The following is an 18,565-nucleotide window of genomic DNA, read 5'->3' as shown; positions in this document are numbered from 1 at the left end:
TTGGTATTTTCAAGATGCCCTTGCAGGCCACATGAAACCTCTCAGTGGACCACATCCGGATCCCAGGCTGCATTTTACCCAGGTCTGCTCTATAATGTGCAGTTTGATCCTGAAAACATGCATTTATTTGGCACTGAAATATGGCTATTTCACATAGGGCTACAGATACCTTTTTTTTTTTTTAACCACAGGAGGACAAAGTCATGACCCGACCTACTCTGCCTCTAATTGGCTAGTACTCAATGCTTTCATTGGTTGGGTTGGTTGGTTTAGGCATGAGGAGTGATTGGTTAGGGCAAGAATATCAGAGCAAGCCAATTATCTTCACAAAAGAGAAGTGCTCCCTCTGTATGTGGACAATGATTGTACAGTTCTGTTGAAAACATTCTGATTAGAAATTCCAACTTAACTGTTATCATGGACGCCAAGTATCTGACCGCTAATTTTCAAAATGGCTCCACATCATATCCTCAATACTATATTAGTATTATATTTTTTAAGCTTTATAACAGAAAAGTTGTATCCATTACTGACCAGATCTGTTTTGCTACTGTCATGTTTCTGTCCCTAATGCAGACTCGTTTGTGACATGTAAACTACACCCATGTAGGGCAGACATGCACAAAAATAACATTTATTCAGAGAGAAACCATCACAATAAGTGTTTACATGGATATTATTCCTTCTTATCAGGCTTGGATCAGAGCAAAATTGGAGCAAAAGCAAAAGTGTTGCATTCATATTTTAATTGAGTGTTTATATTCTTGTTCATTTGTCTGTAAATGTAATATTACATGTAATGTGGAGTCTGATCTTGAGGGGTGTATGTGTGTGTGTGTGTGTGTGTGTGTGTGTGTGTGTGTGTGTGTGTGTGTGTGTGTGTGTATGAGGCTGAGTTTTGCCGTAATAAGTGACAAGTCATTACAAAATAATCCATATCCATCCATGCACACAATTTTTAAACCGCTTATCCCAGCTCACATTGGGCATTAGACAGGATACACTGAGGACAGGTTGCCAGTCTATTTCAAGGCTAAATTACATAACTGAGCTAAATATGAGTTTAAAGTTTGGGGTAATAATCAGAGCCTAAACTGGCACTAAAAACTGCTAATTCCTTGGATGAAGATTATGGCAGAATCTCAAATTGCTGACCATGTGATAACTCTTCCATCATAACACACAGAGGAGTCACATCCACAACACACCCATGAAGAAGATGCTACGTCAAACCAACAGCTCAGCTCAAAGCATACAGGTTTCAGGACAACAGTCACTCTGCAATTCAACATTCAGGCCCAAAAAAAGCTCCTCTGAAAGGGCTTCTTTGGTAAAAAGCAGCACAAACACACAAAATCAATTTATGCATTTATTCTGCATGCTCACACACACACACACACACACACACACACACACACACACACACACACACACACACACACACACAAAGCCCTGCCTATTAGTTTTTGAGACAGACAGTGAGCGATTACATGCTCTATTTCACTAGGCTTTAGGTGAAGTGATTTGACCTTAACTGCTGAGGAATTACACACATGTATCTGTTCATGAGACAAGCAAACAGGAAATAGATTGCCTATTTGGGAATATGTATGAGGGGATCAGAATAGTTTGATGTGATTTTGTTTATTCCTGTTCTGCGAAAACTTTTTTTTTTCTGTGATAAAAGGCATCTCATGGTATGAGAACCATCCGAGCAATCTGATTTATATTTAGCTCTTCAACAAGTTAACAGTCTGTGGCTGGAAACAAGATCGCTGGAATAAATAAAGGAAGTAAAAATGGTTCAGATGAAAAGAGGCACTTTGAAGATAAGGGTGGATCCGAAGATACAGAATAAATAGAGATGTGATAAAGCTTTTGTGTCAGAAATTGTTCATCGTTAATAATTAAATAAAACTGTCTGTTTCGTATCTAATCTCATGTGATGCTATCAAAAGCTATTGTGGACCTCTGTGATTTACAGCAGCAATGAACCTGACAGTTAAATATCCTCTACAACACAATTATATATAGTAGATATTTCTTACAGAGATTGAAAGGATAGTTTGGCATATTTGAAGTCGGGTTGTATGAGGTACAAATTCTTTTTCTTCGTTTAGCAGCATTTTATGATGGTCAGCACCATTCAAACTTTCAAACTGAAATTTAAATTAAGTGCATAAATACATAAATATCACTCATGTATTTTGTTTATTGCTCCCCTAAACTGAAAATAACCTTAAATAACTGATAGTTAATCTAGTTTTAACTTAAGCTTTTATGTGACAGTTTTGGCTATTGGACTGTGTCATATTACATGTTTTTTTTTTTGCTCAATATCCGATCCAGTGATTTGAACCAGTACCAGACCTATGGCTATACTGAATATTGTGTCGGTCCATCCCTAGTCAAGTACTGAAGTAAAAATACTCTTCAATACAATGCTAACATTTTCTAATATCAAAAATACCAAAACAATTTTCAAAATACGTATGTGCAGTTTAGTTCAGTCTTTCTTGTCCTGCTTGAAATTTGGTTTGCAACAAAACCAGACAGTGTCCACTGACTTTCTGTACCAGCACTGTGTGCAGGTTGTTAGTAAAGATATTTAAATACATTTTTGTATGCATAAGTGTTAAATGTTTAAAATTCTGGTATTCTGACAATCTTAATGAGAAAGTTACATTTTCTTAAGATTTCATAGATGTCGCATGCCTGTTTTTCCAAGCTGTTCAAACAAGTGTCACTATACATATTTCACAGTGTTCCACTGAGTCATAATGGCCTTAGACAGGTGTGACTAGATGCACTGAATATAGACATCAACACTCAATGTCGAAGATTCGTACAACTTGGCATTTGCAGTGCTATTTTTTCTGAAGAGAATAATGAAAAACTATAATTCTCCATCTGTTAAAGTTGTTCTATATACTGTGGCTCCTAAAAGTGTCCTCGTCTCCACAGTGAACGGCATCGTTCACCGGCAGCAGTCTACCAGCCATCAGTGACATCTACATCAGCAGGCGCAGGAAAAAGGCCCCCTGCATCATGATGGAGTCTTCCCACCCTGCAAATGGACTGTTTGCCCCCCTCCCATCAGGCAAGAGGCTACACAGCATCAAGGTCAGTTCCACCAGGCTCAGGAACAGCTTTTTCACTGAGGCTGCCAAACTCTGCATCTCACTGAAAACTGCAGCTGAACTGTTTACTTGTCTGCACCTCTTTGAGGTACTTCGAACAACCTGTTGCTATTCATGCATTGCTGATATTTTCTACACCCTCATTACTGTTGCTGAAATAATTTATTGTGCTGCACTTTGGGCATTGGCCACCTTAGTCTGCACAGTCTCCTTAACACTGTTTATTGTGTTTCTTTTTCTTCTTCTCCTGTTATTTTCATCACTGCCAGCCTGAGCACCTTATTTCATTCTGTCATGTTTAACACGTTCTGGAGTGACAATAAAGTATCCTTATTTTATTGTCCCTGTCATAATCACACATTTTTATTTTCTTGTATTTGTTGTCTCTTCCATAAACCACTGTAACTCTGACCCAAACAGCTGATCTGTGGCATAATACAGTGTACAGCGCGCTTATGCGTGGGAATATGGAAGTACTACAGTTGAGAAAATGTAGCTGTAAAGTAAATGTCTGTCTGATAGCAAGATAAAGCTGTGAAAACTAAATATAATGTACACCTAAACAGATATTTATTTATTCATGTGAGCCTTTTTTAAGTGGTTAAAATACGTTTTGCTGCTAGCCCTGTCTGCAGCAGTGCAATGCTGAGCTTTCATGCTGGTACTCTTCTCTGCTTCTCCAAACTACACCTACTATTGGTAATACACTGACTATGGACAAGTGCCTCATACAGAACTTCTAAATAACATACTGTATTTGTGAATGAAAACCCCTGCTGAGTCACAATTAGATGGAAAAAAACAGTAGTGATAAATGTGTGTGTGAGGAAGCACGTGGGTGAGTACATTCATGCATATTTAGTATATGAGTATACCACTGCAGAGTTTGATACAACTAAATAAGACACAAGGAATAAATGCATGCATTTAAGATGCAGGGGGATTATATATTCCCTCACACACATTGTCATTTCCATTTTATTCTTTAATGAGAGGACAGAGCACAGATAAAGTGTAACAGCAAAAGAGAATTATGACTCATAAGAAGTGTAGCCGCACAAATTAGATCATATTAAAGATTCCATTACTGGTGGAAAGATTGATATCTTCTGTCCTGTGGAGGCTACATTTTTATAAAATGCAAATGGGGGCACTCCATTCAGCCATTACTGAATGCATTCTTACAGTTGGAGTCACTGTCAAATGTGTGTCACTGCATGTGTCCAATAGCTGCGGTATAAAGTGCAACAGTTGGTACAGTAGAGCGTTGCTCTTATGAATGTGCCTCTGCTTGCCGTCACTAAAGCTGTCAAACTGGATTTCTTCACAGGCCAAGACAGGGACAGCAGAAGAGAAGGCCGAGAGGGGGGTTGTGCAAGACACCACTAGAGAGGAGAGTTTATGTCAAGTTCAACATAAGTTAAGTTACACAACTTTCCAGAATGTGACATCTTTTACTGCAGCAGCAGAGGCAGCAAAAGAAAGACGGTGGAAGAGTCAGTTCGATATACAGGATGAGAAAAAAAAAAAAAAAAAAACAGCACCTGTGAGTCTTTGGAAAGTGAAGGAAACAGAAGTGGAAGGACAGATTTATGACAAGATGAAGGACGGTGATGTCAACTCTTCCAGGAAACAGGAGGTATGTGAATGTGCTGTGGCCTCTATCCACCTCAGGCCTGAGCTGCTGGATTAGACTAGGCTACTATACTTTCCTTTGGTTTTATTGCATTCATTCCTCCTGGTGTGGATGGATGGATGAGCAAACCTGATAACATCTGCTGAAATGCTTCATGCTATCACTGTCACTACATGTGAAATATTGATATAAAAAGCAGATCAGATAAGCGCTCAGTGGTATTAATTCCAGGCCTTTTTTTCCCCCAGGATTCTCTACTTTTTCATTTTCTTCCTCTATACAACAAAGATTCAAAAGATTCACGCTGACATGCAGACCTGGACTCAGGCCTTCCAGCATAAGGTCACTTTCACACCTGTAGTTAGGCCTGGGCAACAAAACAGTAATCATGTGTATCAGCAACAGACACCTCATCAATAGCAATAAGAAAACTGTTCAATAGTTTTACTTAAATTCAAACCACAGAAGACAGCCTAATGAATAAGCCCTGGCTCATAAGCAGCCTATCATGTGACACATCAGAAAAAGTGTGGAGTGGGAAAATGAGTGCAGAAGGTGAGGAAACTGTCAGTAAAAAAAAGGACATATGGCAGTTTTATTTTTCGTTTATTTTAAAGTCTGTTGCGACGTATGCCTTGATAAACAAAGTGGTTAAATTCAAAGTAAGGCAGTTAAATTCAAAACAGTAGTTAACTTCAACCTTTTTCTCCCGGTCTTTAAATAGAAATATAGCTCATTAAAAATTATAAATAATTACTTATATCGACTGAAATGCAACATGGCCCTGACCAAGTTAAATAAAACGATATATTGTTGTCTTTTAGTTCTCATCTTGTTCATGTTCACACAAATAAACCAAAAGCTGTTAACTATCCAGTCATATAACGTGTCACTCATCCATTGGACAGTGTGGGTGATGTCATCCTGCATCGTCAGAACTATATACAACACAGACCCAAGTGGGTATTCACAAAGCTTACAAAGAAATAATGAGAATTAATAGTCCTGACTACAAATCCCCTTATCTTCTGAATAATGGCAACCAGCTAGAAACAGAACAATAAAGATATAGCAGCTGATTTCAGCTTGATGATTCAGCTTACTGATGAAAGTGTTGATAAGTAATAAGAAATTGCAGCACAGAAATGCCGAACCAGGTTTGAGGTCATTTAGAAACAGTCTCACCATGACAGTTTGTCAACTGGGGATGTGCACAATTGGTTGACTAAACATTTTTATGTTGCTACTGGCACCAGAAGTACTAGTCTTGTGCACTTTTTATTAATATTTTATTAACTGCCGGTTAACTGATGCTTTTAAGATGTTATGCAGAAACCTACCACTAGCCGCGGATGCAGCCCCAGCAGACGGCAGCGCCCCTCTGCCTGTTCTAATGGCCAGATGGTGTAATCCAACAAGGTGGAAAGTGGAAGTGGGACAGATAACAGCTCGTTAAGCCAGTGCAGTTGGACAATATGATGTAGAAAAAAAAAAAAGTTGTAAGCAGACTGTGGCAAAATAAACTGACACATAACTAAGTGGAGTGATGTGTTACAAATTAAGCTCAGACAAACAATGTTTAACCTTTTTGAATAATAAACTGTGCTTAATTTTGACTGTTTTCTGAGTAGGGTGACCAGGTCTCACACTTAATGTGGGACTGCACACCAATTTCATCCCTTGTCCCACGTGTTGATTGGCTAGTTTTCAAGTATATTTCATGTATATTCTCTTCTTCTCTTGACACCAAAAGTGAATTGCACCAAAAACCTCCTGTTGTTTGGTTCGCAGCAGAGTTTGACTGAAAGCTTTTGCGCCAGCCAAAGCAAACAAAATGGGCAAAAACACTAAACCAAACAGGTTAGGTGTATGAAAGCGCCCAATAAAGTGATCACATTACACTATAAACCCTTCAACATTCATTCTAGCTTAGTGTCATTTCTTTCCACTTGTGACTTCATGTAAATTGGGGGAATAGCACGTGATATTCTCCCATCCTAGCATGAGTATTTTACTTCCCCTCATCCATGGTACCAGTTTCTCTGTCGCCTTGACAACCTTGCTCATTAGGCAGAGTGATGGGAACGGCACTCCAAATCAAGACCATCCTCCTCTATGGGCAATCATGTATGTCAGACTGGCAGCTATAGCATTGCTCATTCTGGTGCTGCCTCTCGACATACCAATGAAAAGGGCAGCTTACACAGAAATTAATCTGAAAGTCTTGTTTTAAGCCATTTGTGCTTCAGTCAACTGTGTGCGGAAACTGGATTCACTAAACAGTAAATTTTATGATACACTTGTCGTTTAATCAGAGGCACTTACTCAGTTTCCTTGATATGGTTCACAGACAGCTGGTTGAACAAAAAATTTATAAAGCAGTTTTCTTGTGAGAGCACACACAAATACACACAAAAGAAAACAAACAGATTGGGAGAGACCGGATTTAAAAGAAGAGAAAGCCTGGGAGCTCATGCTCCTCATGACCCCTCATTCCTCTGCTGAGCGAGTTAAAAGAGGAAAGATGAGCGACAGACTGCTGAGCTGGGCTTCACCACCACTTCACAATTCCCTTCACTGAGGGGGGAACGCTCACAGGCTCTTTCAACACCACACAAAGAGAAAGGGAAAGTAAAAGAGGATTATAAAAAAAGAGGGGATGTTTAAAGAAAAAAAACGTCTGGCAGAGCTTTCTGTGTTTGGCATTCAGGTCAAAGACAGGCAGGATTCAGCCAATGGGAGGCATTTCTACCTCCCCCTCCTCCACTCCACACTGTTTGCAGTAGTTGCCTCTCAGAAGGACGACTGCTTCACTCCCTACTGGCAATCAGTGTCTGAAGCATTAGGAGTAAACTGAACAGACTGAAACATGAGGCCACGGTCACAACCACTGTGGAAACTAATGATCAACAACAAAACCCGGGCAGTCAATTATTAAATGCCTTTCACATGCAGTCAGTATTAACAATGTTTTACACATGTACAGCTGCTACTCTGACAGCTAGCCTATATTGCGAAACAGGCAATATAGAGCTCAACAGTGAGGTTACAGATGTGAAAATCCCTTTCATATTCTGAATAAAGGATTTGTTATTAGCCAAAAGGCCTTTTCACATTGTACTTAGCCCCAGGATAAGGAAGCTGTTAGCCCCAGGCCAAGGAAGCTGTTAGCCCCAGGCTAAGGAAGCTGTTAGCCCCAGGCTAAGGAAGCTGTTAGCCCCAGGCCAAGGAAGCTGTTAGCCCCAGGCTAATGAAGCTTTCATAATGGCACAATCCTGGCACATTCCAGAGTCCGACATTAATGGTTACCCGAATATCCGGGGGAAATAAAAATAACTGGCAGGCAAGCAAAACCTGCCCAGACATGCCCGATCGGACAAACACCGACTTGGGTAATTTATTTTTATTATCATTATTATGTTTTTCCTCTCTCGTTTCTGTTACTATGAAGCCCCTGAGTGGCCAGCTACAGTGTGCCACTGCCTCCATTGGCTGAGCATCTCTGCTGACGTGCAGACGTCAGACGTTCATTCAAACACCATGGCGGAAGGCTTGCATCCAAAGTTAGCTAAATTAGCTTATGAGACAGAAAAGAGACACGGAACGTTCCTAGCTTCCTCCTCCACCCATGGATATACATCCGCGGGTGGAGTACAATGTCACAATACCAGCTATGTACTGCACCGTCTGCAGAGAGTTCCTGGTTAAAGCCAATAAAAATTTATTAATAGTCATTTGAAGCCGTTAATCACAGTCTACAATCTCCAAATCGTACTCTAAATGCAGCTGAAATGCACGCTGCTTTGTGTTGTGCAATACAAACCTTACAAATTAATGGACAAAACATGACAACAACTCACTAAATGCTTCACCTTTTCAGACCGAAGAGGTCTGCAGGAAAGGACCTAGAGCTGACGTCAGCTGCCAGTCTGACACACAGTGTGGCTAACGTTAGCAGTGCTAGTAGCAGCAGCTGCTGCTGCTGCTCCGCTTGCAAGTTTATGTCTGTGTCTGTGCTTGAGTGATTATATATCAGCTTATTCTGTCACAGTCTACATTCAACATTTCCATTTTCTAGATTAAAACACTGCCAAACCAAGCTGTTTTTATAAGCTGTCATCTGTCCGACTTGGCTGATATAAACATCCAGGGTAGCATACGCGCTGGGTGAGAGGGGCTGCCATCTGACGGTGCTGCAGCCCTGATTCATGGCGGGTGGCTGCATAAAATCTTAGAGGCGACAGATAACTGGCATTGTGCATGAATTAAATATTGATAAATAGTTTAAACATCTAGTATTTCTGGTGCCGACTAGCGAAGGTGGGGACGTTTAATCGTATAGTTGACTAATTGCATGCATCCCTGGTAACTGGTACTGTTTCATTATTGTGAAATAGCACTGAAACATTTCACAGATCTGACTGCACTGATCTGTACAAATTCCCGGTCAAATACAATGTTGAGTTGAGTTTGAAGTTTACTGAACATGGCTAAAGACAGCCTGCTGAGCTCGCTTTTACCACGGGAATGTTCATCACATCTGCAAACAGGTATCAGTCTGGCTAGCTGGCTAGCTAACATTAGCTAACTAATCATGCCGTTATACCACAAATATAATTTATACACACACACACGCACAAAACACAAACTACAATATAATACAACACTGTTATTTGTAAACTATGATAATGACAAAAGTTAAAATTCAGAAGAAGCAGTATCACTTGCAGTGATTTGAGGGATGAGTTATTCCTTCACTCCTAGGACTGGGTATTAGTACTCAATACCTTTAAGGAATAAAACAAAATAATCCAGTACCTTGTAGCATCGAAACATTTCCAGTCAAACAATATCTGCATTCAATGCTTTTCTGTACCTAGATCTAGAAAAAAAACAAAACCTTTTTTTTTTTAGTTTTGCTCATATAGGCTCAATATCACAGCAGCACACAGCATTTTACCTTCGCCTTTTTATCCATGTATCTTTTTTCCTCTGAATCAAATGTTTTATGGTCATGATTTATCTCATAGTTGGCTGGTTTGGTTCCAGGCTCTAAGTTATGTTAGTTATTATTATTACAAGGATTTTTCTGAAACGTCAATAGATTGAAGGAATAGGAAATTGACTTTCAGAAGCAGAGTAGCTGAAAAAGTACGCTGCTGAGCTCCATTACAACCCCAACAAGCTCTTAATCTGTCACTCACACACATACAGTACATTTTCACACACTCACGGCCCACTAACTGAGGGTGTGGTACATGACATAAGCCCATCTTGCTCTCTGTCATGAGGTTTGGTGGTTGCTCTTCTTCAGTTTCAGTGGGGAAAATGGGTGCTATACATGTGGATAACATCAAAATGATAAAAAAGAAAAGCCAAAAAACTTGAACCACAAAAGGACCTCTCAAATACAAACACCAAGAGGGTTTCTCGTGGTTGGCTCAAAATAGGACCGAGGAGAAGGCCCTCTCAGACCACACAAATGGAGCCATGGCTCACCAAACCATATGACTGCACATCTGAGGACAGAGGAGGCTTCTTTATCAAACTCAACTATTCCAAACTGTGGTAAGAAAATAAATAGCAATTTATTTAACTTTTTCAACCATGGGCAGCAGCAGAAACAAGCTGTGAACACAACACTGACATGTATCTTTTAAGTTCTTTATGGGAAACTTGTTCGTTGCTTATTTAAACATATATAAGCCTAATAAAACCAAAGGGAGCTGTAAAATCGGGTGATATTTCTCTGTAGGCTCACAAACAACCTCTTTTTTTGCACAGAATATTACCTTATTATTGCTGTACAAATAAAATCGATGTTGTTTGCACATTGCCATGCAGCTTGCACACAGCCATCTCAAAACAGAAAGAATTTGGTTATTTTTATTTTAGCCTCAGTTCAATTCTTGCTGCTGTTGCACAAAAACACCTGATTGTTCTCTAGAGTCTCATGAGCCGAGCTGGACCCCAGGCATTCAGCACACAGATGGCACCGACTTCACAGAGGACAGAACTTCTCAAAGGCACCAAATCATGTCCAGCATGTTACTCATATCACAAGCTCATAGTGTGGGTATTAGCTGAGTGAATGCCTACAAAACTGAGTGATCTAAAGGTTGTTGGAGACTACAGAAGACTATAGAGAGACTACAGACAATAGAGACTATAGTCTGGTCTGATTCATCTTGTTTACTTATTCTGTGATCATGTAAATTCAATTTTATGACTGTAGTTACAGCAAATTACAGCTGCTTGCATTTGGACAAGATTTAACAGACGGGAAATTTGGCTTCTCTTTTGTGAAAAAGGATGCTCACATTTCTCAAAACAAGGTCTGTCCAACTTCTTCTTAATGATGATTTGCTGTTTTTTTTCTTTGTGATACTAAATTGAATATCTTTGGGTTTTGGATTGCTGGTTGGACAAAACAAGCAATTTGTTGGCAGTGCCTCAGGCTTAGGAAACTGCAGTGGATATGTATGACTACTGTGTGACATTGAGACCAAATGATCAATTAAGAAAATAATTTTCAAATAATCGTATGTTACAGCCCTTCTACTGTTTTAGTTTTGCCCATCTAATGTGCCTTTAACAACTGCAAGGCCAATACCAAAAAGCTGGGGCACTGTGAAATGTATATAAAAGCAGAATACAATGATTTACAAATAATTTTCAACATGTATTCAATGATATACAGTGCAAATACAAGATAGTTAATGTTCAAACTGATAAACTTCACTGTTTTTTGTAAATATACACTCATTCTGAATTTGATGCCTGTAACACGATTCAAAAAGTTTGGACAGGGTCAACAAAAGACTGGTAAAGTTGTGTAATCCTTCAAAAACACCTGTGTGGAACATTCCTCAGGTAAAGATATTCATTGGTAAGAAGTGACTGTGTCATGATTGGGTATGAATGGACTGACTGTCACACCGTGAAGGCCTCATTAATGCTGAAAGCTACATAAAGGCTTTGGAGAAACATGCTGCCATCCAGATGACGTCTTTCTCAGAGATGTCCTGCTTACTTCAGCAAGACTATGCCAAGACAGAACATGGGTGCCCCAGCTTTTTGGCATTGGCCTTGTAGTTGTTAAAGGCACATTAAATGGGCAAAACTAAAACAGTAGGGCTGTAACACATGATTAATAATAATAATTTTCTTAATTGATCATTTGGTCTCAATGTCACACAATAGTCATACATATCCACTGCAGTCCAGACCTGTCTCACATTGAAAATGTGTGGTGGATTATCAAGTGCAAAATATGACAACAGAGACCCCGGACTGTCCTATGTTATGCAACAATGAGAAAGAATTTCTCTTTCAAAACTACAGCAATAAGTCCCCTCAGTTCCCAAATACTTACTGAGTATTGTTTGATGAAGAGGTGATGTAACACAGCAGTAAACCTGACCCTGTCTCTCTTTTTTGGAATGTGTTCCAGGCATTACATTTAGAATGAGTGTACATTTACAAAAAACAATAAACAAAATGCGCTGTGATTTGGGTGGCAGTCGTGGGCGGGGGCCCCGACAACCCAATCCCAGGACATGGAATCTCACAGTGGGGACATGGAATGTCACCTCGCTGGGGGGGAAGGAGCCTGAGCTGGTGCGGGAGGTTGAGCGGTACCGGCTAGAGATAGTCGGGCTCACCTCCACGCACAGTCGGGGCTCTGGAACCCAACTCCTTGAGAGAGGCTGGACTCTTTTCTACTCTGGAGTTGCCCACAATGAGAGGCGGCGGGCTGGTGTGGGCTTGCTAATAGCCCCCCAGCTCAGCCGCCATGTGTTGGAGTTTTCCCCGGTGAACGAGAGGGTCGCCGCCCTGCGCCTTCGGGTCAGGGATAAGTGCCTCACTGTCGTTTCGGCCTATGGGCCAAACGGCAGCGCAGAGTACCCGGCCTTCTTGGAGACCTTGGGAGGGGTGCTGGAAAGTGCTCCGACTGGGGACCCCATCATCCTGCTGGGGGACTTCAATGCTCACGTGGGTGGCGATAGTGTTACCTGGAGGGGCGTGATTGGGAGGAACGGCCCCCCCGATCTGAACGCGAGTGGTGTTCTGTTATTGGACTTCTGTGCTAGTCACAGTCTGTCCATAACGAACACCATGTTCAAGCATAAAGGTGCCCATCAGTACACGTGGCATGGGGACGCCCTAGGTCGGAGGTCAATGATCGACTTTGTGGTCGTGTCAACTGACCTCCGGCCGTGTGTCTTGGACACTCGGGTGAAGAGAGGGGCTGAGCTGTCAACTGATCACCACCTGGTGGTGAGTTGGACCCGCTGGCAGGGGAGGAAGCTGGACAGACTTGGCAGGCCCAAACGTACTGTGAGGGTCTGTTGGGAACGTCTGGTGGAACCATCTGTCAGAGGGGTCTTCAACTCTCACCTCCGGGAGAGCTTTGACCAGATCCCGAGGGAGGCTGGAGACATCGAGTCCGAATGGACCATGTTCTCTGCCTCCATTGTGGATGCAGCCATTCGGAGCTGTGGCCGTAAGGTCTCCGGTGCCTGTCGCGGCGGCAATCCCCGAACCCGGTGGTGGACACCGGAGGTAAGGGATGCCGTCAGGCTGAAGAAGGAGTCTTATCGAGCTTGGCTGGCTCGTGGGACTCCTGAGGCAGCCGACGGGTACCGGCAGGCCAAGCGTGCTGCGGCCCGGGTGGTTGTGGAAGCAAAAACTCGGACATGGGAAAGGTTCGGGGAGGCCATGGAGGAGGACTACCGGTCGGCCTCGAGGAGATTCTGGCAAACCATCCGGCGCCTCAGGAGGGGGAAGCAGTACCCTGCCAACACTGTTTACAGTGGTGGTGGGGAGCTGTTGACTTCGACTGGGGATATTGTTGGACGGTGGAAGGAATACTTCGAGGACCTCCTCAATCCCACTGACACATCTTCCGTAGAGGAAGCAGAGGCTGGGGACCCAGAGGCTGACTCATTCATCACCCAAGCTGAAGTCACTGAGGTAGTTCGGAAGCTCCCCAGTGGCAAGGCACCGGGAGTGGATGAGATCCGCCCTGAGTACCTCAAGTCTTTGGATGTTGTAGGGCTGTCTTGGCTGACACGCCTCTGCAACATCGCGTGGCAGTTGGGGACAGTGCCTCTGGACTGGCAGACCGGGGTGGTGGTCCCTCTATTTAAAAAGGGGGACCGGAGGGTGTGCTCCAACTACAGGGGGATCACACTCCTCAGCCTCCCTGGTAAAGTCTATTCCAGGGTACTGGAGAGGAAAATTCGGCCGATAGTCGAACCTCGGATCCAAGAGGAACAATGCGGTTTTCGTCCTGGTCGTGGAACACTGGACCAGCTCTACACCCTCCGCAGGGTGCTTGAGGGCTCATGGGAGTTTGCCCAACCAGTCCACATGTGCTTTGTGGACTTGGAGAAGGCATTTGACTGTGTCCCTCGTGGCATTCTGTGGGAGGTGCTTCAGGAGTATGGAGTTCGGGGCCCTCTGCTAAGGGCCGTACGGTCTCTGTATGATCGGAGCAGGAGCTTGGTTCGCATTGCCGGCAGTAAGTCAGACCTGTTCCCGGTGCATGTTGGACTCAGGCAGGGCTGTCCTTTGTCACCGGTTCTGTTCATTATTTTTATGGACAGAATTTCTAGGCGCAGCCAGGGGCCAGAGGGAGTCCGATTCGGGGACCACAGGATCTCATCTCTGCTTTTTGCAGATGATGTTGTCCTGTTGGCTCCTTCGAACCAGGACCTTCAGCTTGTACTGGGGCGGTTTGCAGCCGAGTGTGAAGCAGCTGGGATGAGAATCAGCACCTCCAAGTCTGAGGCCATGGTTCTCGACCGGAAAAAGATGGCTTGTTCCCTCCGGGTCGGAGAAGAGTCTCTGCCCCAAGTGGAGGAGTTTAAGTATCTTGGGGTTTTGTTTACGAGTGAGGGCAGGATGGAACGCGAGATCGACAGACGGATTGGTGCGGCGGCAGCAGTAATGCGGTCGTTGCGCCGGTCTGTCGTGGGGAAGAAGGAGCTGAGCCGAAAGGCGAAGCTCTCGATTTTCCGGTCAATCTACGTTCCTACCCTCACCTATGGTCATGAACTCTGGGTCATGACCGAAAGAACAAGATCTCGGATACAAGCGGCTGAAATGAGTTTCCTCCGCAGGGTGGCGGGGCGCTCCCTTAGAGATAGGGTGAGGAGCTCTGTCACCCGGGAGGAGCTCGGAGTAGAGCCGCTGCTCCTCCACGTCGAGAGGAGTCAGCTGAGGTGGCTTGGACATCTATATCGGATGCCTCCTGGGCGCCTGCCTAGGGAGGTGTTCCGGGCATGCCCCACTGGGAGGAGGCCCCGGGGAAGACCCAGGACACGCTGGAGTGACTACGTCGCTCGGCTGGCCTGGGAACGCCTTGGGGTCCCTCCGGAACACCTGGAAGAAGTGTCCAGGGAGAGGGAAGTCTGGGTGTCCCTGCTCAGACTGCTGCCCCCGCGACCCGGCCCCGGATAAGCGGAAGATAATGAATGAATGAATGAATAAAGTTAATCAGTTTGAACATTAAATGTCTTGTCTTTGTGCTGTATTTAATTGAATATAGGTTAAAAAAATTTCTGCAAATCACTGCATTTTGTTTTTATTTACATTTCACACATCACAACTCTTTTTGGAATCGGAGTTGCATAAAGAGAACAAAGTGGCAGTGTCACAAGTTCACTCATGTTGGCCACTGAAGCAGCAACGCTGCACTTTCACATACGTCTTGGGTAGATGGACGATGACAGAAAGGTGGAATTCTCTTCTTTCTTTCACTGGACTATCCTTCCCCCAACCCCTCTTTACAAGCAATTTTTCACATGTCACTTCCATTTTCTGTCATTGCTTCGGCCCTCCTCTCCTCAGTAGAGCCAACATTGTTGAGTGAGTCTCCATGACAACAGTCGCTGGGTGGTCCCATTTTCAGTGGCAGGGGTGTTCCCCTAAGAATATGACTTTTAGCCCTTCACTCTTCGATTTTCAATATTTCTTTACATAGGATCAACTTTCATTCTACACAAAGATGGGTGCATGGGGGCTCTGCACCCACAGGGTGGTGGTTTAAACAAAGGTTTTCTTTTCCTTAGAAAGAGAGAGATTAGAGACCATACATCTCACGGAGTGAGCACAGAACCCATCTGTGTTATGGTGTCATTTTTAAAAAGGCACTAGCAACATATTTTATGTATATATGTAAAATGACATGAAAATATGCATTTAACAACATATTTGACAGCAGGCTGATGGCACTACAGTGGGATGTAATTATGCATCACCACTGTCATTTAATCCCTGCATCACACATTATCTGTGCAGACAGATGGGAGGTATTGATGTTTTTTACAATGATGCATCAACTTCCAGTCCCTAATTTGTTAGAGGTCACATTATGTGGATTGCTGTTTTAATTAGTATCTGCTTAGTTTAGGCACGGAGTAGTGCATCATGTTAATTTTATATTATTATTCCATCATTATGACTGCACTGAAAGATGATAAACAACGTTGAATCCCTACTGCATTGAGTTCTCTCCTTCTCTTTGGTCATAAATAGCTTACTTAAAACTTTGGGTTGTTTTCTCTGCTCCTTGATGCCCAGTTTACCTCCTTTCAAAACAGTGCACTGATTGTTCTCGTTGCACAGCCCCCTGTACTCTGAACACATGATGAGACGTGTCTTCTGAGTAGCTTGTTCTCTGTATGGTTTATAACACTCCTCTGAACACAATGTCTCTCTGCCTCCAGCTATTATCTAATAGTATAGGTTTCTTCATGTCTTTATATCCTGTTTTTCGCAGCTTTGGTTCATAAGTAAAGTGGAAGGGACTCTATTTTTACCTCTGTATGTGACAGTCTGGTATCCATGTCCCCTGGCACAACAACAAAAGACAAGCACTGTAAAGCGCAGCAGGGCAAATGTAGTGAACACGGCTTTGATGTACAATGCCGCTTGTTCTCCTTTGACTGGAGGAGACTGAGAAAAACCCGAGGTGATGGTGTGTTTGTGTCTGACAGAGAGAGAGAGATAAAGAGATACATAAAGGATCTGTGAAAACAGGTCACTTCCAGGTCAAACAACAAAGATGTGGCGGTGGCTATAAGCTATTGTTTTTAAATGAACTGTACAACACCCTGCACATATTGATTTATTTTTCTAACCCCTCGTCATAAAGCATGTCTCCAAGGAGCTTCTCTCCCTGACTAAACCCAAAAATGAATCTTTCTGAAAACACGTCACCACACAGTGCAAAAATCTGAAAACAAAGGGGAATGTAGCTTCTGGAATATTATGATGCAAGTGGGGTTGTGAACAGAATGTAAAGAAGACATCTACCTGTGTTTCTATCACAATTTTGCTAATTTTAAATGTCAATTAGCTAATCACACAACACAGGCAGGAGCTGAATTTATGCAATGACAACTTGAGGTATTAAAAGCAGTGCTGTCCATTGGTAATCGAAAATATTCAGTTCTGATTAATCGCATGACTGTCTGTAGTTTATTGTGTTTAACTGCAAATTAATCACACAGTTTTTATTTGTTCAAAATGTACATTAAAGGGATATTTTTCAAGTGTTTAAAATGTAATTCAAATATAACTTTACTAAATAAAATACATTAACCAAAAACAACGACAAATATTGTCCAGAACCCTCACAGGCACTACATTTGGCATAAAAAAATAAAGTTCAAACAATAACATGACAAACCCAAACCCATATCAAGCACAGATGAGGATACTGACCCGCTCAATTTAACATTAAGGCCAAAACGACTGAAAGCTTCAACAGAAAAGTTGACTGAAACTTCTATAGAACTGCAGGCTTCAGATTTAAAATTCAAACACCACAAAACCAAGAGTATTTTAGGATAAGGTTACTGTTTATATGCATTCATTTATTTATTTAGTATTATTATTGTTAAAAATAGTTTACGAAGCGATGCGTGATATTCATGTTTTTGTATTAAGGCCGCAGGATTATTTACAGTGAGAATGTTTTAGACCACAGCAGACAGCAAACTCCGCACCGACAGACACCAAGGAGATGAAGAGGAGAAACAGCGTCTGGACTCTTCATCATGACTTACAATAATGCAGCACAATGACAAAATGGAAGAGGCAAGCATCTGTCTGTTTGGCCTTCATAGCAACAGATATTTTAATATGCAGAGTTTAAACCACAGAACTGTACAGTAACATCAGGATTCATCATCAATAAAGGTTTTATATCGTCAGCACTTCACATACTCGCTCTCCTCTCTGCAGCTCGTCTCTCCTCGCAGTTATGATCAATCAGCATGAAGTAATTAAGTATTTAAAAGTACACAAATCGGATTTGGAGTAAAAAAAAAAAAAAAAATCAGGCACCACGGAAGTGTACAGTAACATTATGATTCAGGATCATAAAAGGGTTTTATCTGTCCATATTCACACTCTTTCTCCTTCTCTCTCTGCTGTAAGTCAGCCTTAGTTTTACTTTTACCAGGTTTCAGGTGGAGCTGCAGCTCGATCAGCACTCTCTCATCTCACTCCTCCTATACTTCTGTGTCTTTGCATTGAGTCAGTTGCCTAAATAGACAAACCTTTACATTGTCGGGTGTCAAGGAAACTCATTTCTGATTCAATCTATTGGTCAATCTACGAAGTGTGTGTTAATCGCACATAAAAAAAAACATTGTGGCGTTAAAAGGAATTTGCATTAATGTGTTATTAACATATTATCTTTGACATCCCTAATTAAAAGCTTTTCAAATGAGTAACCTGGACTTGAATTTTCGCTTCTGTGTTGGCGAGTTTG

The 18,565-nt window shown here is 42.3% G+C and overlaps 1 protein-coding gene across 1 annotated transcript in view; it reads right to left on the bottom strand.

Moving 5' to 3' along the window:
• Positions 1–18,565, bottom strand: part of nck2a (NCK adaptor protein 2a) — a 58,855-nt gene that overhangs the window by 19,725 nt on the left and 20,565 nt on the right. The gene's annotated exons all lie outside the window — the stretch shown is intronic.

This window comes from Lutjanus erythropterus, chromosome 8, assembly GCF_056507025.1.
Source record: "Lutjanus erythropterus isolate fLutEry1 chromosome 8, fLutEry1.hap2, whole genome shotgun sequence".
NCBI lineage: Eukaryota > Metazoa > Chordata > Actinopteri > Lutjaniformes > Lutjanidae > Lutjanus > Lutjanus erythropterus.
Note: the sequence above shows the minus strand (reverse complement) of the source record. Positions and strands in the feature narration are given on the sequence as shown.